Source organism: Phyllostomus discolor, chromosome 6 (genome assembly GCF_004126475.2).
Source record: "Phyllostomus discolor isolate MPI-MPIP mPhyDis1 chromosome 6, mPhyDis1.pri.v3, whole genome shotgun sequence".
Classification (NCBI taxonomy): Eukaryota; Metazoa; Chordata; class Mammalia; order Chiroptera; family Phyllostomidae; genus Phyllostomus; species Phyllostomus discolor.
This window is the reverse complement of record NC_040908.2, coordinates 109,140,393-109,157,431: the sequence shown is the minus strand read 5'-3', so window position 1 is coordinate 109,157,431 and position 17,039 is coordinate 109,140,393. Positions and strand designations below refer to the sequence as shown.

Sequence of the window (17,039 nt, the reverse complement as noted above, 5' to 3'; positions counted from 1 at the left end):
AGAATATGGAAGTCATTACTCTGACATCTGAAACTGAGGTAGCAATAAAAAATTATCACTAACAGGACAGCAGACACAATTTATTTTGTGTTTATTACTGGGTGGCCTTCTTGAAACTTTCCTGAACTTAATTGATTCCAGATATTTAAAAAATGCAATTAAATTATGACATTTATTTTGGATGCATTTAAGTTGAATTGTCTTAATAGGATTTGTATAAATTAATGATTAATATCTATTAAGATTTATAGCACATGTGTACAAACCCACATAAATATGTATGTATATTCATATGAGTATATTTAAATGTGTAGATGAAGGAACAAAAAATTGCTCTGAAAATGCTGGGCTTGAATATAGTTAGTATCTCTGAAATGGGAATGTTGGTGAAAAAAGAAGAGTTTCAGGTTTTATTCTAAATATTATTTTGAATCTTGTAGTTGGGATATACTTTATAATAAAATAATTTATAACATGAGATGAAATTTTATTTCTAAATTTTATTTGAACTAAAACATATAACTTTTTAAAGTTATATGTTTTAACTAATTTATAAGTTATAAATTATAACTTTTATAATTACTTTTTAAAAGCATCATTCAGTGAACTATTAAAGCAACCTTTTAAACTAAATGTACATTGTTCTACAATCTAGAATGTTTTCTTAAAGTTTCAAGATAATTTTAATTTATGCATTCAGTAAATATATTGACTCCTCACATGTTCCATACATTGGGCTAACTTTTGGGGAAAATGATGAATAAAATATGGTTCTTATCCTTGAGAAACTCAAAGTTTAATGAAGTAGTAAGTGCCAGCAAGTATAGATAACATCACAATATGATATGGTTAAGTAGTAATTGAGTGATGTGCAGGAAGGACAGAACAATTTGCTAGATAATATAAGGAAGGTTTACTGAGGAGGCTGTATTTTGAAGGATGAGTAAGGATTTTCCAGGTAGGTAAGCAAGGCAAAAGAAATTCTCAGCGGGGGGAGGAGCATTATGTGCAAAAAAGCTGGAATCCTTAGTTGCCCTGGCATATTTAGTCATCCTTTGTTCATTTAATCTTTCTGTATTCACTTATATTTATTATGCACCTATGTACCAGGCACTGTGTTGAGTGCTGTGTATGTCATAGTGAACTTGACAGACATGCATCATAAAAGTCAGTTTAGTGTGGAAGAATAAACAAGTACTTATAATGGCTGTTATGAAGGGGAAGCAGAGAGTGTTATAAGGTGTATGTATAATTACAAATATAAGAGAAACTTCTGGAGTATTGAGAAGTGGTAGAAACTGGGACTGGATTGGGGTTGGGGTTTAACCGTGAAGGGCAATACACTGAGCATAGGAGTTTAAATGGCATTTCATTGAAAAATTAACTATGGAACTTCCATAGCATGATCAAATTTTCCAATTTAGGACAAACATTCCAAAAGTGCTGGGATGGACTAGGGTAGGAACAGATTTGTAACAGCCAATTGGGAAGTTTTTAAACTGTTTAGTCAGTAAAAAGTTTTAATTGCTTAGAATTGACATTTAAACTGGAGAGAGAAGATTAGGGAGTATCAATCTATGTCTGAAATTTTAAATTATGTTTTCAATTCCATTTGATACTATTTTTGTAGACTTTTACTGGATACTTTCTGCTGTACTTAAGTGATATGCAATAAAGCAAATTAATCCTTCTTCTGCACACAGCTTCTCCATAATGACTAATGTCATCTAACTCACAAAATAAGATGTAGCAGACTGTTCTTGATTACACCTTTGCGTTTTGCTAGTCTTTTGCCAAATATTGATTTACGTCAAAAAATTAAACCATTTTGTCATGATAAAAATTTCTGGGTTTTGTTTTTCTGTTTAGATTTTTTTAAAGATTTTATTTATCTATTTTTAGGGAGGGAAAGGAGGGATAAAGAGAGAGAGAGGGAAATATCAATGTGCGGTTGCTGGGGGGTCATGGCCCGAAACCCAGGCATGTGCCCTGACTGGGAATTGAACCTGAGACACTTTGGTTCATAGCCTGTGCTCAATCCACTGAGCTACACCAGCCAGGGCTCTGTTTAGATATTCATCTAGCTACTATTTGGTTATCTCTCACTGGTGCAAATCTGTTTTAGGACTCTATTTGTGTCTTTGGCTAATGTTTAAGGCCAGAGATTGGCCAACTTTTTCTGAATAGAGTCAGATAGGGAACATTTCCCCCGTGGTGGATCATATGGACTCGGCGGTAACTATTCAACTTTGTGAATGTAGGGCAAAAATAGCCAGAGACAATATGTAAAGAAATGATTGTTTGTGGTTGTGTTCCAATAAAACTTTATTTATAGACAAGGAAATTTGAATTTTACATAATTGTTACATGTCAGAAAGACTATTCTTTTGATTAAAAAAAAACTATTTGTATTAGTTGCCTAGGGCTGCCTCATCAAATACTGCAAACTGGAGGCTTAAGACAACCAAAATAGATTTCCACACAGTTCTGGAGGCTAGAAACCTGAAAATAAGGTGTAGGCAGGGTCATGCACCCTCTGAAATCTCTAGAAAAGAGTCCTTCCTTACCTCTTCCAGCTTCAGATGGCTCCTGGTAATCTGTGGCATTCCTTGGCTTTAAGCTGCATCATTCCAATCTCTGCTTTCGTTGTCACATGTCCTTCCTTGTGTGCTTCTGCATCCAAATCTCCCTTTCCTTTCTTTTGTCAACGCTAGTCATTGTGTTCAGGGCTCACCCTAATCCAATATGACTTCAACTTGCTTTCAACTGCAAAAATCTTTGCTAACAGTGGATAGATTTAGAAGTGCTATAGCTTTTTTTTAAAAAAAATCATATAGCACACCACACACACACACACACACACACACACACACACATACAACCTTGGGGGAGAAAAGGACTCATTGATTATACCATTAAGAACTTGATATTTTTAAAAAGACATGTTTTCCATTTTTAGTGTTAAAAATTGCCAATAAAATAAAGTCCCTAATAGATTATGCATATTTGGAAGTACTAGAAAAGAAACATTGCACTTAAAGAAGGCTGGTTTTAATTACTAAGTAGGCATGTATACTGTATGTGTTTATAAAATTTATGTTAGGATTCTGAATTCTTATTGGCCTAATTTATGATGGAAATAAAAGTCAACAGCAGAGGCAAACTAGTACAGGAAATGGTGAGAAATTGTGGAATTAAGGGGAATGGTTAAGAATTGGAATCTATTAAATTCTTTTTAAGAACACGCATGCAAGTGTAGATTTAAAAAGGCCTAAGTTCATTTACGATATATTTATTAACAGCCTAAACCTGGTAGAAAGCAACATTGAGAAGTTTTTGGATTTTTTCCAATTTCTGTTTACTTTGTTCAAACCATAATAAGGTAATCTGGTTGCTTTCCATTTAAGACAAAGACGTCAATATTAAAGCACTGTTTATAGGTTGTTAAATATTTTAGTTTGGTGTCTGAGGGTAATGTCTAGCATTGTGTTCAATTAATGTGAACTAACCAGTTGAAGTGCTAGAATCTTAAATGTCTTACTGCAATCAATACAACATTCTAAAGGCTCCATTCATTCCAAGTTATTTGCTCTGTGGGTGCCAGCCACACAGTCTCCATAGGCAGACTTTTCTGGGGAATGATCAAGACTCATGACCTCCAGGTTTGTGGCACTGGCATTTCAGTACCTGACACATCACTTTTTACTTTTATGAGCTTCTCTGTTTTCATTCCTAGTTCTTTCTCTCATTTTAAGTTGTGTATGGACTTGAACTTGTATGATACTCCAATACAGTTAGAAATGAGTGTGACTTGCCAGAGCACACTGGAAAGGTATAAAAATAAATAAACAAATGCAAGTAAAAGTTTGTGTGTTTTGGGATATTGGTCTCCAGTGGAAGAAATTTTCAGTCAATTAAAGATACCAGTGATGTTTCTTCCTACTGGCGTTAGGGCCAGATGTCTGTAAAATGATGAAGCAGGCAGAGTTTTTGTTTGGTGCTCTCCAACTTTTTATTCAGCATCTCCGTTCCTATTTCTGTTTTTCCTCAGGTGCCTATCCTTGTCAGCTGATTTTTCATAAGTTGCCTGTGTCCAGAGTTATTTGCAATTTAATGCAAATATTTGTTAATGAATGAAAAATTCTGAATGCCCAACAGAATACTATAATGCAAACGTGGTTTTAGGCACAGTGAGAGGAAATGAAGATCTGTTTAGGAGGTGAGAGGGACTTTCAACATCTTTTACATCCAAGTAGGCAAACAAGTGTTCTGTCTGATTGTGCTGGATCTAAAGTTTATTGCAGCATTATTGTATCCAGTCCAAGTTATTCTCTGAATTTGTTACATAGAGAAGTTGCTGTAGATGTAGTTGTATGGTCTAGTAAAACTCTTGGCTTTTAACCTTTTCTAATTTCCCATTAAGAATATTAGAGCCTGCAAAGAAACCTACAGCCCCTCTACACTTTGGTGCCACCTTTTATCCTGGTATTAATTGCATGCATGTGCATGCCTGTTATCGTGTATGATTGCATATGTGTATATGCATGTACAGGTACTTCCTTCAAACCTTCTACTCCTCTGAGTAGGTCTTTGCTACAGCCATTTCAACTCTTGGAACAGGCCCTTTTAAAAAATTCTTGAAAGCTTCTTTTACTTGTAATATGAGAATCTTTAGCAGAAAAAGTGTCTGTGGCTTTCTTGCTACCAAGAGTAGGTTAAGAAAATGCTTTTCTTTTGATTACTGAGTTAGCAGCACACCATGTATGGTATTTTCATTAGGTAGGTAGTCAAAATATATTTATTGAAGAAATGAATAATTTTTATTAGAAGTTTCTTTGTATACCTTCAGTATACTTTATGAGCTTTCTTTTGTTAACTCTGACAACAATATTGCTAGGAAATAATGAGGACTGTTATCTGTTGCTGGTAGGAGTACAAATTAGTACAAGCATTTGGGAAAACACTTTGGTACTTTTTAATAAAATTGAACATACACACATTTTACAACTCATCAACCTATTCTTTTTTTTTTTAATATATTTTATTGATTATGCTATTACAGTTGTCCCATTTCCCCCTTCACTCCCCTCCACCCTGTGCCCCCTCTCCCACCCACTTTCCCCCCCTTTAGTCCATGTCCATGTGTCATACTTATGAGTTCTTTAGCTTCTACATTTCCCGTACTATTCTTGCCCTCCCCCTATCTATTTTCAACCTACATTCTATGCTACTTATTCTCTATACCTTTTCCCCCTCTCTCCTCCTCTCACCCCTACTGCTAGCCCCCCCTTGTGCCCTCTATTTCTGTGGTTCTGTTCCTATTCTAGTTGTTTACTTAGTTTCTTTTGGTTTTGCTTTAGGTGTGGTTGTTAATAATTGTGAGTTTGCTGTCCTTTTACTATACATGTCTTTTCTTTATCTTCTTTTCTTAGATAAGTCCCTTTAGCATTTCATAAAGTAAGGGCTTGGTGATGATGAACTCCTTTAATTTGACCTTATCTGAAAAGCACTTTATCTGCCCTTCCATTCTAAATGAGAGCTTTGCTGGATAGAGCAATCTGGGATGTAGGTCCTTGTCTTTCATGACTTGGAATATTTCTTTCCAGCCCCTTCTTGCCTGTAAGGTCTCTTTTGAGAAATCAACTGACAGTCTGATGGGAGCTCCTTTGTAGGTTACTGTCCCCTTATTTCTTGCTGCTTCTAGGATTCTCTCCTTCGTTTTTACCTTGGCTAATGTAATTATGATGTGCCTTGGTGTGTTTCTTCTTGGGTCCAGCTTCTTTGGGGCTCTCTGAGCTCCTTGGATTTCTTGGAAGACTGTTCCCTTTGCCAGTTTGGGGAAGTTCTCCTTTATTATTTGTTCAAATAACTTTTCCACTTGTTGGTCCTCCCCTTCTGGTACCCCTATAAATCGGATGTTGGAACGTTTAAAGGTGTCCTCGATGGTCTTAAGCTTTTCTTCGATTTTTTGAATTCTTATTTCATCATGCTCTCCTGCTTGGTTGATTCTATCTTCCTTCTGGTCCACTGTGTTGTTTTGAGACTCAGATTCCTTCCTTTCACAATTGGCTCTCCTCCGTGTGTCTTCCTGCATCCCTTTTATGGTAATCTGCATTTTTTCATGTAATTTGGATCCAAAATCAACCAGTTCCGTGAGCTTTCTGATCACCAGTGTTTTGAACTGTGCATCTGATAGATTGGCTATTTCTTGGTCACTCAAAAGGATGAGTCCTTGGGGACTGATCTGTTCTGCTGGAAACATGTCTTATGTCTTTCCCTGTCTCTCCTATTATTTTACTTATTTACTTATTTTTTCTCCGGTCTGGTCGCTCTTGTTACGGTGGGGGGCGGAGCCTTAGGTGTTCACCGGGGCTGGGCGCCCCAGTCGCTAGCTTGTGACGTCATATGTGGGGGCAGGGGCGGGAGCGGGGACAGGAGGGATCAATGGCGACCCTTCCGTTCTCCTGGAGTCAGACACTTCCCTGGGCTTCTGGGCTGTGAGCTCTGCCCTGGTCCACAATTGCTGCCCCACTGATTCCCCCAGCCGCTGCTTGCGTACTCAGGGATCACCGCTGCACCGCTGCGCTCTTGCGCCCCGGATTGCTGTCGCGCCGATTTTGCGCCAAATTTCCCCCGACCTCCGTGCGCTTGCGACCCGCGCCAGCCCTGCACCCGCTCGCTCGGCTCGTCGTCCCCTACCAGTCTGGATGTATGGGTCTACTTCAACTTCTTGGCTGTCCGACTTCCATTTAGATAAATCCTCTGACAGTTCTGATATTATGACTGCAAATCATTGTTGTAAATTATTGTAGTTCTGTTCTTGGTTGTGCGAGGAGGTATGGTGCGTCCACCTATTCCTCCATCTTGCCGGAAGTCTCATCAACCTATTCTTTAAATATGTATTAGAGAAACTTTTGCTCATGTGTACCAGGAGAAACCAACAAGGATGTTTAGGGCAGCATGTTCATAATTATAAAATTTCATCTCAAGGATCTGTCAGCAGTTGAACAAATAAGTAAATTGTATATTCTCCTTTTTAAAAGATTTTATTTATTTATTTATAGAGAGAGGGGAAGGGAGGGAGAAAGAGAGGGAAACATCAGTGTGTGGTTGCCCCTCGTGCGCCCCCTCCTGGGGACCTGGCTCACAACCCAGGCATGTGTCCTGACTGGGAATTGAACTGGCAACCCTTTGGTTCTCAGGCCAGCATTCAGTCCACCAGCCACACGAGCAAGGTGAATTATATATCCATATACTAGAATACTATATGGCATAGAAGCCTCGGTTGGTTCTAAGAAAGTACAGTTATTTCTTCCAAATGCCCATGTTGTTCCCTCTTTGAAAATTAAACAGCTTTAAGATTTTTTTTCCTTGGGTGCTTAACATTGAATATCAGGGGCTTTTGAATTTCCTTAGTTTCTCATTTTCTAATTCATAACCTCTGTTTTCCTTTAAAAAACTTACTAGTGCTATGGCTATAGTTGAAAGAAATACCAAGATTTGTATGATCAACAGAGGGTTTTTTTTTTAATGATATGTGTTCCTTACTCTTATTGTCAAATAATCCAAAACTGTTTATATTCTTTTTTTGGACCCCAGAATGAGCCCCAAATTAATAAAATACAAATATTTAGGAAACTATTTTATAGTTCTCCAGACATCTAGAACCCAGAATATTTAAGGAATGATAAATAATGTGGAATTCTACACCATGATAAAGATTTTATTTTAACAAAATCTGAGATAGGTTCTTCACTGGGCTTTTAGATTCATCTGGATGCAAGTAGCTAGATAACCAGTGACTAGTAACAAAGTGTCAGTATGTTTACTTTTTAAAGTTAAGTGACAAGGAGGTTTAGGAGTACCAGTTTGAGGATTCACTTATGTCATCAAAAATCTCAGGCTTCTTAGAGCCTCCTGCTCTGCCATCTTTGGTTCACTGACCTTTTTGCTTCATGCTTGTCAAGACGTGCACTGCGATAATGATGATGGTGATGGCGGCCTACAGTTACTGTCTCTATTTTTTTCTGGGAGGACCTGTATGAATAGATTAGAATTTAGGATGTAACTCCTTGAAAGTAATGTTCTGCCGATATTTTGGAAATCATATTGCTGAAATTCTGACATCGTAGAAAAGGAATGGCCTCCAGTATTCCCAGCTCCTCCTTCCGTTTTGCACCTTTCTTTCCTTAGTGTCCTTTTCATGGTCTGTAGAGATTGGACTGTGCTTCTGGGAATTGCAGTCATTGTTAGTGTGCTCTTGTGAGCTAGCATGAAATGCACAGCTGTCACATGTTTTAAAGTAGTTGAATTCTTATTGTTCGCATCATCTGACCTCACCCATGTTTTGTATTTATTAAATGAATTTGGTTGATTAATAGGTGCAATTTCTAATTTATGTGTTTTGCTGGAATTTTTTTTCTTTTATTTTTTACCTTTGTGTATGACCTTCCACTTTCATTTTTTTAGGTTGTATATACAACGATGGGCAGAAGTAGGTTTACAGTTGTTCATATGGAATATAATAAGTAATAATATAAGAATAGGTCCTGGCTGACATAGCTGAGTGGATTGAGCACGGGCTGCGAACCAAAGTGTTGCAGGTTCAATTCCCAGCCAGGGTACATGCTTGGGTTGCAGGCCATAACCCCCAGCAACCGCACATTTATGTCTGTCTGTCTGTCTGTCTCTCTCTCTCTCTCTCCCTCCCTTCCATCTCTAAAAGTGAATAAATAAAAAATCTTTAAAAAAATCTTAAAAAAAAGAATAAATACTGTTTCATGTACTTGCAACTGTAAACCTACTTTTGCTCTCCCAGTGTACATACTTTTTAAAACTAGACTTAGTTCTCGCAGCAGTTGCAGCTTTATAGGAAAACCGAGGCCCTGGCCTGGTGGCTCAGTTGGCTGGAGCGTCATCCTTTACACTGAGAGGCTGCAGTTTGATTCTCTGTCAGGGCCCATCCCTGGGTTTCAGGTTTGGTCCCTGGTCAGTGTGTACGGAAGGCAGCCAGTCAACATTTCTGTCTCATGTATATGTCTCTCTCTTCCTCTCTCTTCAAAAGTCAATAACCACATCCTAGGGTGAGGATTAAAATTACTGAGCAAAAAATATAGATAATCTCCATATTTCTCTTTCCCCTTTCTCCTGTTATTAATATCATCCATTAGTGTGGGACTACTGTTTATTACAGTAGTTAAGGTTATTTGATGAACCTATATTGATACATTATTATTAACAAAAACTCAGTTTACATTTGGGCATACTCTTTGTATTGTACAGTTCTATGGATTTTGACAAATGCTTACTGTCATGGGCCCATCAGTGCAGTATCATACGGAATAGTTTCATTGCACTAAAAATCCCATGTCTGACTATTCATCAGTCCCTCACAACCATTGCTCTTTTCATTGTCTTATAGTTTGACCTTTTCTAGAATGGAAAAGTTGTTTATCGATATTTATAGCCATTATTACAATGTCATCTGTAAAAAAGAGAACATTTTATTTTTTTCTTTCTAATCTGAATGCCTTTATTTCTTTTTCTTGCATTTTTGCACTTGCTTGGACTTTCACTACAATACCGAATAGAGAAGTTGAGCAGACATCTTGCCTTGTTCCTGAATTTAGGGGAATATATTCAGATTTTCCACCCTTAAATATGTTAGCCATAGATGTTTTGTACATGCTTTTTTTCCATTGAGAAAATTCCCCTCTATTCCTAGTTTTTATGGAAGCTTTTATTTTCAGGAATAGATGTTAGGTTATGTCAAATGTTTTTTCCATATTTATAGAGACAATCATGTGGTTTTCTTTTTCAGTTTAGTATGGGGAATTACATTGTTTGAGGTTTGAATTTAAATCAACATTGCATCCTAGAAAAAACTCCACTTGATATATTATTCTTTTTATATGTTGTTAGATTTAATCTAATCAGATTTTAAGCATATTTATATCTGTATTTGTGGGGGGAGGTTATTGGTCTGTAGTTTCCTTGTTTTGTTTTTGTCTGGTTTTGCTGTCAGAGTAACACTGCCCTCTTAGACTAGGTCAAGAAACATTGCTTCCCTTTCAGATTTCTGGAAGCGTTTGTGTAGAGTTGGAATTATTTCTTTAAATGTTTGTAAAAATTTATCAGTGAAGCCACCTGGAATGGGAATTTTTAAATGTTTTTTTGTGGGAAGATGCTTAGCTACTGTTTAATTTTTTAAAGATGGATATAGGGGTACCTGGCTGGGTGGTTCAGTGGGTTCGAGCGTTGTCCCAATACCCAGGCTGCAGGTTCATTCCCTGGTCAGGGCACACACAGGACTCAAGAAGTAAATGCATGAATTGGTGGGACAACAAATCAATGTTTCTCTCTCACTCAATAAAAATAATAGATATAGAATTAGATTTAAACCATCTGCTTATCGTTTTAAAATTCAATTTATTGGGTAACATTTGTTAATAACATAAATTTTAGGTGTACAATTTTATATTACAACATCTCTATATTCCAATGTGTGCTCACCACCTGATGTGTTTCCTTTTGTATAAGCTTTGATAATTTGTATCTTTCAAATAACTTGCCCATTTCATTTAAGCTTTGAAATTAATTAGCATAAAATTGTTCATATATTCTCTGATTTCTTTTATGTTCTGAAGAAATTTTTTGTGATTATTACCTTATTGGTGATAATGGTGATTTGTACCTTTTCTCCATTTTTTTCAGATTATAGTCTATGTTGAGAAGTATTTTGTATGGATCTGAAAAAAATGTTTATTCTGCTTTTGTTTAGTGTAATGCTCTGTAAACATCAGTTCGGTTAAGTTGATTGGTAAATTCTTCCAGGCTCGTATCTTTATTTTCTCTCTACTGTTTCATCAGTTATTGTGGAAGGGTATGAAAGTCTCTGGCTATAGTTATGGATTTGTCTTATTTGTCCATGTAGTTGTATCAGTTTTTGACTCATGTGTTTTGAATCTCTGTTTTTAGATCATACACATTAAAGTTTATGTCCTCTTGATGATTTGGTCCTTTTATTGTTATGAAATGGCTTCGTTTATTTTTAGTTTCATAATCTTGTATCTGAAAAAATCACTGACAAAAGGATTAGCATTAATATTACTGATTTAGTTAAGCCAGTAGCCTTGGAAAAGGTTGATTACCTAACAAAATTAGCATTTTGTTAACCTAGAGAAGGGAAGTGAAGGAAGGAACAGGGATGTTGTATAGTCGTCTAAAAATCATTTATTACATATACTGATTAAATGAAAGGTAAGATGTATTTTTATTTTATTTTTTCCATTTAAAAATTATTTTTAAATTGAATATTTAAAAATTATTTTTTCATTGAATTAACTGGGGTGACACTGGTTAATAAAATTATATAGGTTTCAAGTATACAATTCTATAATATATTGTCTGTGTGTATATTGTGTGTCAACACAAGACTTGACCCGAAGTCAAGTCTTCTTTTATCACCATTTATCGCTCCTTTACCTTCTTCTGCCTCTCCTCACCCACTTCCCTGCTGGTCATCACCACACTGTTGTCTGTGTCTGTGAGTTTTGTTTTTTTTAATTTGCTTTCTCCCTTCACCTTTTTCACCCAGGTCAAGTTTAGATATAATTCTTTATTTCCCACATTTGGAATTGAAGTTAGGCAGACTCTCAATTATTATATTTGGTGTTATCCTCATTTAATGGTTGAGAAAATTCAGTGGAAAGAGTGACTGAACTCCATTATTTTGTTTTGAAAGAGAATTAAAGCCTAATTCTAAATCTCAACATTTGTGTTTTTGTTTGTCTGTTGTTATCTTTTCTTAGTTTATGTTGAGTCTAAGTCCAAAAAGATAACATTGTGGGGGGAAACCCATGCTTCTAAGTTCAAAGAAAAAAAGCAGAACATAACACAGCACGCTGTTTTACCCTGTCACTTTGGATAGAACATGACAGGAGACATATTTACAAAAGTATTCTTCTTTAGGGCCAGATGATTGCTGTCAATTTGGAAGCAAACCATCTGCTTATTGTTTAAATTCCTGGATGACTCAACAACCCACATCTGTAAACAGAAGTAACATTCTTCATAACCTTACAACCATTGCTAAGGTCTGTTGTCTCCATATATAATGCATACTTGTGTATAGAATGAAAACAGATTTTGACATTTATGATGTCTAAATAAATCACATTGATTTTATTAACATAAAAGGCTAATGGATTTTACCCTCAGCATTTGAAATTGCTATAATAAGGTTTGGGATGTAATTTACTCACACCTTGATAAAGCACATATCCCCAAACTCTCAATAAGTAAGTGCTTAGTTGACATATTCCAAACAACTACTTATTCATTAGTTCTTAATTCTTGCATTTATTCAACATTTATTTTTCTATTAGATGTTAAGTGCTAGGGGTATGAAGTGAGTGAAATACAACCTATAGACTAGTGAGAATTTTAGATATGTAAGAAATTACCATATTATATTATAATAAGTATAATGCTATAGTAAGTATTAAGTATAATAAGTATTATATGTGGTTGAGAAACAAAGATAGATTCAGGGATGACAAGTATTTGCTTGGGCAAATGGGTGGATGGAAACACAGGTACAAGAACTGTGTATAAGGATGGTTGGTCAGTTTTTATTTATACTTATTTTTCTTAATTATCAAGTATATACGAAAACAATGGTGCTTAAATGGTGATATGTGTACAATTTTGGATGAAGTGAAGAATTTTCTTAACTTGTAGTTTACTCTTTTTGTTAAACTTTTATTTTTATCTCTTTAATAATTTTATAGTATTCTTTTATTATCATTTGGTCCTCTTATAACCTCCTACACCCCACTACCCATGTCTGTGAATCCTTTTTTTGCTCAGTCCCTCCACCATCTCCCACCACCTTAGCTGTCATCCTGCTGTCTGTGAGTCTGTCTCTATTTTGCTTGTTAGTTCCATTTGTTCATTAGATAGACTCCACATATGAGTGAAATCATATGGTATTTGTCTTTCTCTGCCTGGCTTATTTCACTTAGCATAATGTTCTCCAGGTCCATCTATGCTGTCACAGAGAGTAAACTTTTCTTCTTTTTTACAGCCTAGTAGTATTTGATTGTGTAAATGTCCATAGTTGTTTTATCTGCTCATCTACTGGTGGACACTGGGGCTGCTTCCATAGCTCAGCAATTCTGAATAATGCTGCAGTGAAAATAAGGTGCTTATGTTCCTTTGAATTAATGTTTTAGTTTCCTTTGGATATATTCCAAAAAGTGGGATCACTGGGTCAAAAGGCAGATCCATTTTCAATTTTTTGAGGTATCTTCCATACTGCTTTCACAGGGGCTGCACCAATCCACATTCCCACCCACAGTTCAGAAGGATTCCCCTTTCCCCTCTCTCTGCATTTTCTCCAGCACTTGTTTGTTGATTTATTGATGAAAGCCATTCTGACAGGTGTGGGATGGTATCTCACTGTGGTTTTAATTTGCATTTCTCTGATGATTAGTGATGCTGAGCATCTTTTTACAGGTCTATTGGCTATCCATATGTCCTCTTTGGAGAAGTGTCTATTCAGGTCCTTTGACCATTTTTTAACTAGGTTGTTTGTTTTTTGGTGTTGAGTTTTGTAAGTTCTTTATAAATTTTGAATATTAACCCCTTATGAGATGTATCAGCGAATATGTTCTTCCATTCTGTGGGTTGTCTTTTTATTTTGTTGATGGTTTCCTTTCCTGTACAAAACTTTTTTAGTTTGATGTAGTCCCATTTGTTTATGAACTATGTCCGAGATTTTGCTCCCTATGTTTTCTTATATGATATTTATGATTTCAGGTCTAACAATTAAGTCTTTAATCCATTTTGAATTTATTTTTGTGTATGATGTAAGAAGGTGGTCTAGTTTCATTTTTCTGCGTGTATCTGTCCAGTTTTCCCAAAACCATTTATTGAATAAACTATCTTTAGCTCATTGTATATGCTTGCTTCCTCTGTCAAATGTTAGTAGACTATAAAGGTGTGGGTTAATTTCTGGGCTCACTATTCATCTAAATGTGTGTTCCATTCATCTAAGTTTGTGTTTTTATGTCAGTACATGCTGTTTTGATTACTGTGGCCTTATAGTATAGTTTTATATTAGGTAGTATGATTCCTCCAACTTGGTTCTTCTTTCTCAGGATTGCTGTTGCCATGCGAGGCCTTTTGTTGTTCCACATAAATTTTTGAAATATTTGTTCTAGTTTGTGAAATGTATCACTGGAATCTTGATAGGAATTACATTGTATCTATAGATTGCTTTGTGTAGAATGGATATTTTAATGAGGTTAATTCATCCTATCCATTAACATGGTATGTGCTTAAATTATTTGCATTTTCTTCACTTTCTCAGTCTTATAATTTTCTGAGTATAGGTTTTTTACATCCTTGGTTAGGTTTATTCCTAGGTATTTTATTCTTTTGGAAGCAATTGTGAATTGTATTGTATTTGTAATTTCTCTTTCTGTTAGTTTGTTATTGGCATATAAAAATACAACTGATTTCTGGGTATTAATATTGTATCCTGCTACTTTGCTTTATTCATTTATTAATTCTAGCATTTTCTTGTTGGAAGACTATTTGAAGTTCTCTATACAGTATTATGTCATCTGCAAATAAAGGCAGTTTTACTAATCCCTTTCCAATTAGTAAATGCCTTTTATTTCTTCTTCTTGTCTGATTGCTGTGGCTAGGACTTCAGTACTATGTTGAATAAGAGAGGTGAAAGCAGACATCCCTGTCTTGTTTCCGATCTTAAGGGGAATGCTTGTTATTTTTCCCATTGAGTGTGATGCTGGCATTGGGTTTGTCATATATGGCTTTTATTATGTTGAGGTATGCCCCCTCTATCAAATGCTTTTTCTGCATCTATTGATGTGATCATGTATTTGCTATCCTTCATTTTGTTTATGTGGTGAATCACCTTTATTGATTTGTGAATGTTGTACCAACCTCACATTCCCAGAATAAATCCCACTTGATCATGGCGTATAACCTTTTTGATGCATTGCTATATTCAGTTTGCTAATATTTTGTTGAGGATTTTAGAGTCTTTGTTTATCAGGGATATGGCGTATAATTTTCTTTTTTTGTAGTGTCATTTTTAAAAAGATTTTATTTATTTATTTTTAGAGAGGAAGGGAGGGAGAAAGAGAGGGAGAGAAATATCAATGTGTGGTTGCCTCTCACATGCCCCTCACTAGGGACCTGGCCCGAAACCCAGGCATGTGCCCTGACTGGGAACTCAAAACGGTGACTCTTTGGTTCACAGGCTGGTGCTCAATCCACTGAGTCACACTAGCCAGGGCTTTGTAGTGTCTGTATATGGTTTTGGAATTAGGATAATTCTGGCCTCATAAAATGAGCTTGGCAGCCTTTCCTCCTCTTGAATTTTTTTGAAAGAGTTCAAGAAGAGGAGATGTTAGTTCTTGGAATGTTTGGTAAAATTCACCTGTGAAGCCATCTGGTCCAGGGCTTTTGTTTGTTGGGAGGTTTTTGATGACTGCTTCAATTTCACTAGGTGTAATATGTCTGTTCAGATTCTCTGATTCTTCCTGATTTAGTTTGGAAGACTGTATATTTCTATGTATTTATCCATTTCATCCAGGTTGTTTAGTTTGTTGGTATATAGTTGTTAATATGATTTTCTTACAACTTTTTGTATTTCTTTGGTGTCAGTTGTTATTTCTCCTCTTTCATTTCTGATTTTATTTATTTGGGTCCTTTCTCTGTTTGTCTTGATGAGTCTGGTTAAAGGTTTGTCAATGTAGCTTATCTTTTCAAAGAACCAGCTCTTGGATTCATTGATCTTTCTATCATTTTTTAAAATTCTGTTTCGTTTATTTCTGCTCTGATCTTTATTATTTCCTTCCTTCTACTCACTTGGGGCTTTGTTGTTGTTCTTTTTCAAGTTTCTTTAAGTGTAAAGGTAGATATTTTTGAGCTTTTTTTTTTTATGTAGGCTTGTGAATTTCCCTTTTGTGATTACTTTCCAAATATCCCACAGATTTTGGAGTATTATGTTCTCATTTTCATTTGTTTCAAGATATCTTTTATTTCTTCCTTTATCTCGTTGTTGACCCATTAATTGTTGATGAACATGTTATTTAGCTTCCATGTCTTTTTGTGCTTTCATTGTTCTTCTTGTGATTGATTTCTAGTTTCATTGGATTGTGGTCAGAGAAGATGCTTGATATGATTTTAATCTTAGTTTTTTACTTTGTTACGTATTCATTGGTTGATTCTTTTTAAAAATATTTTATTGATTATTCTATTACAGTTGGCCCAATATTTCCCCCTTTGTCCCCTCCACCCAATACCCCCCACTCCATCAGGCAATCTTCACACCATTGTTAATGTTCATGAGTCATGCATATAAGTTCCTTGATATGCCATTTCCTATAGTGTACCTTTCTTTCATCCCTGTGGCTATTCTGTAACTACCTATTTGTATTTCTTAATCTCCTCATCACTTCTTTCTCTCCTCTAGACCCCTGGCCCAAATGGCAACCATCAAAAGCCTCTTTGTATCCATGATTCTGTCTCTGTTCTTCTTTGCTTAGTCTCTGTTTTAGATTCAAATATTGATAGGTAATGTATTTATTATTAATAGTTTTGATCTTTTTCTTAAATAAATCTCTTTAACATTTCATATAATAATGGTTTGGTGATGATGAACTTCTTTAGTTTTTCCTTTGTCTTCTCTATGTAGGGAATATGTAGGGAATCTATCTTTTCTATGATTCTAAATGATATCTTTGCTGGGTAGAGCATCTTGGCTGTAGGACCCTGATTTTCATGACTTTGAATGTTTCTTGCCAATCCCTTTTAGCCTGTAAAGTTTCTTTTGAGAAATCAGCTAATAGTCTTATAGGAACTCCCTTGTAATTAACTAACTGATTTTCTCTTGCTGCTTTTAAGATTTTCTCTTTGTCTTTAACCTTTGGCATTTTAATTATGATGTGTCTTATAGTGGGCTTCTTTGCATCCATCTTGTTTGGGACTCTGTTCTTCTTGGA

The 17,039-nt window shown here is 35.7% G+C and overlaps 1 protein-coding gene and 1 long non-coding RNA gene across 3 annotated transcripts in view; one reads left to right on the top strand and one right to left on the bottom strand.

Annotated features, from left to right (window-relative positions):
• The window catches only part of TMEM135 (transmembrane protein 135), a 320,100-nt gene that overhangs the window by 129,037 nt on the left and 174,024 nt on the right, over window positions 1-17,039 (top strand). The gene's annotated exons all lie outside the window — the stretch shown is intronic.
• On the bottom strand, window positions 2,066-7,065 carry LOC118501236. Its single transcript, XR_004903849.1, has 2 exons — window positions 6,885-7,065; window positions 2,066-5,016 (listed from the first exon to the last, which is right to left on the bottom strand). It is a non-coding gene; the product is annotated as an uncharacterized LOC118501236 (long non-coding RNA).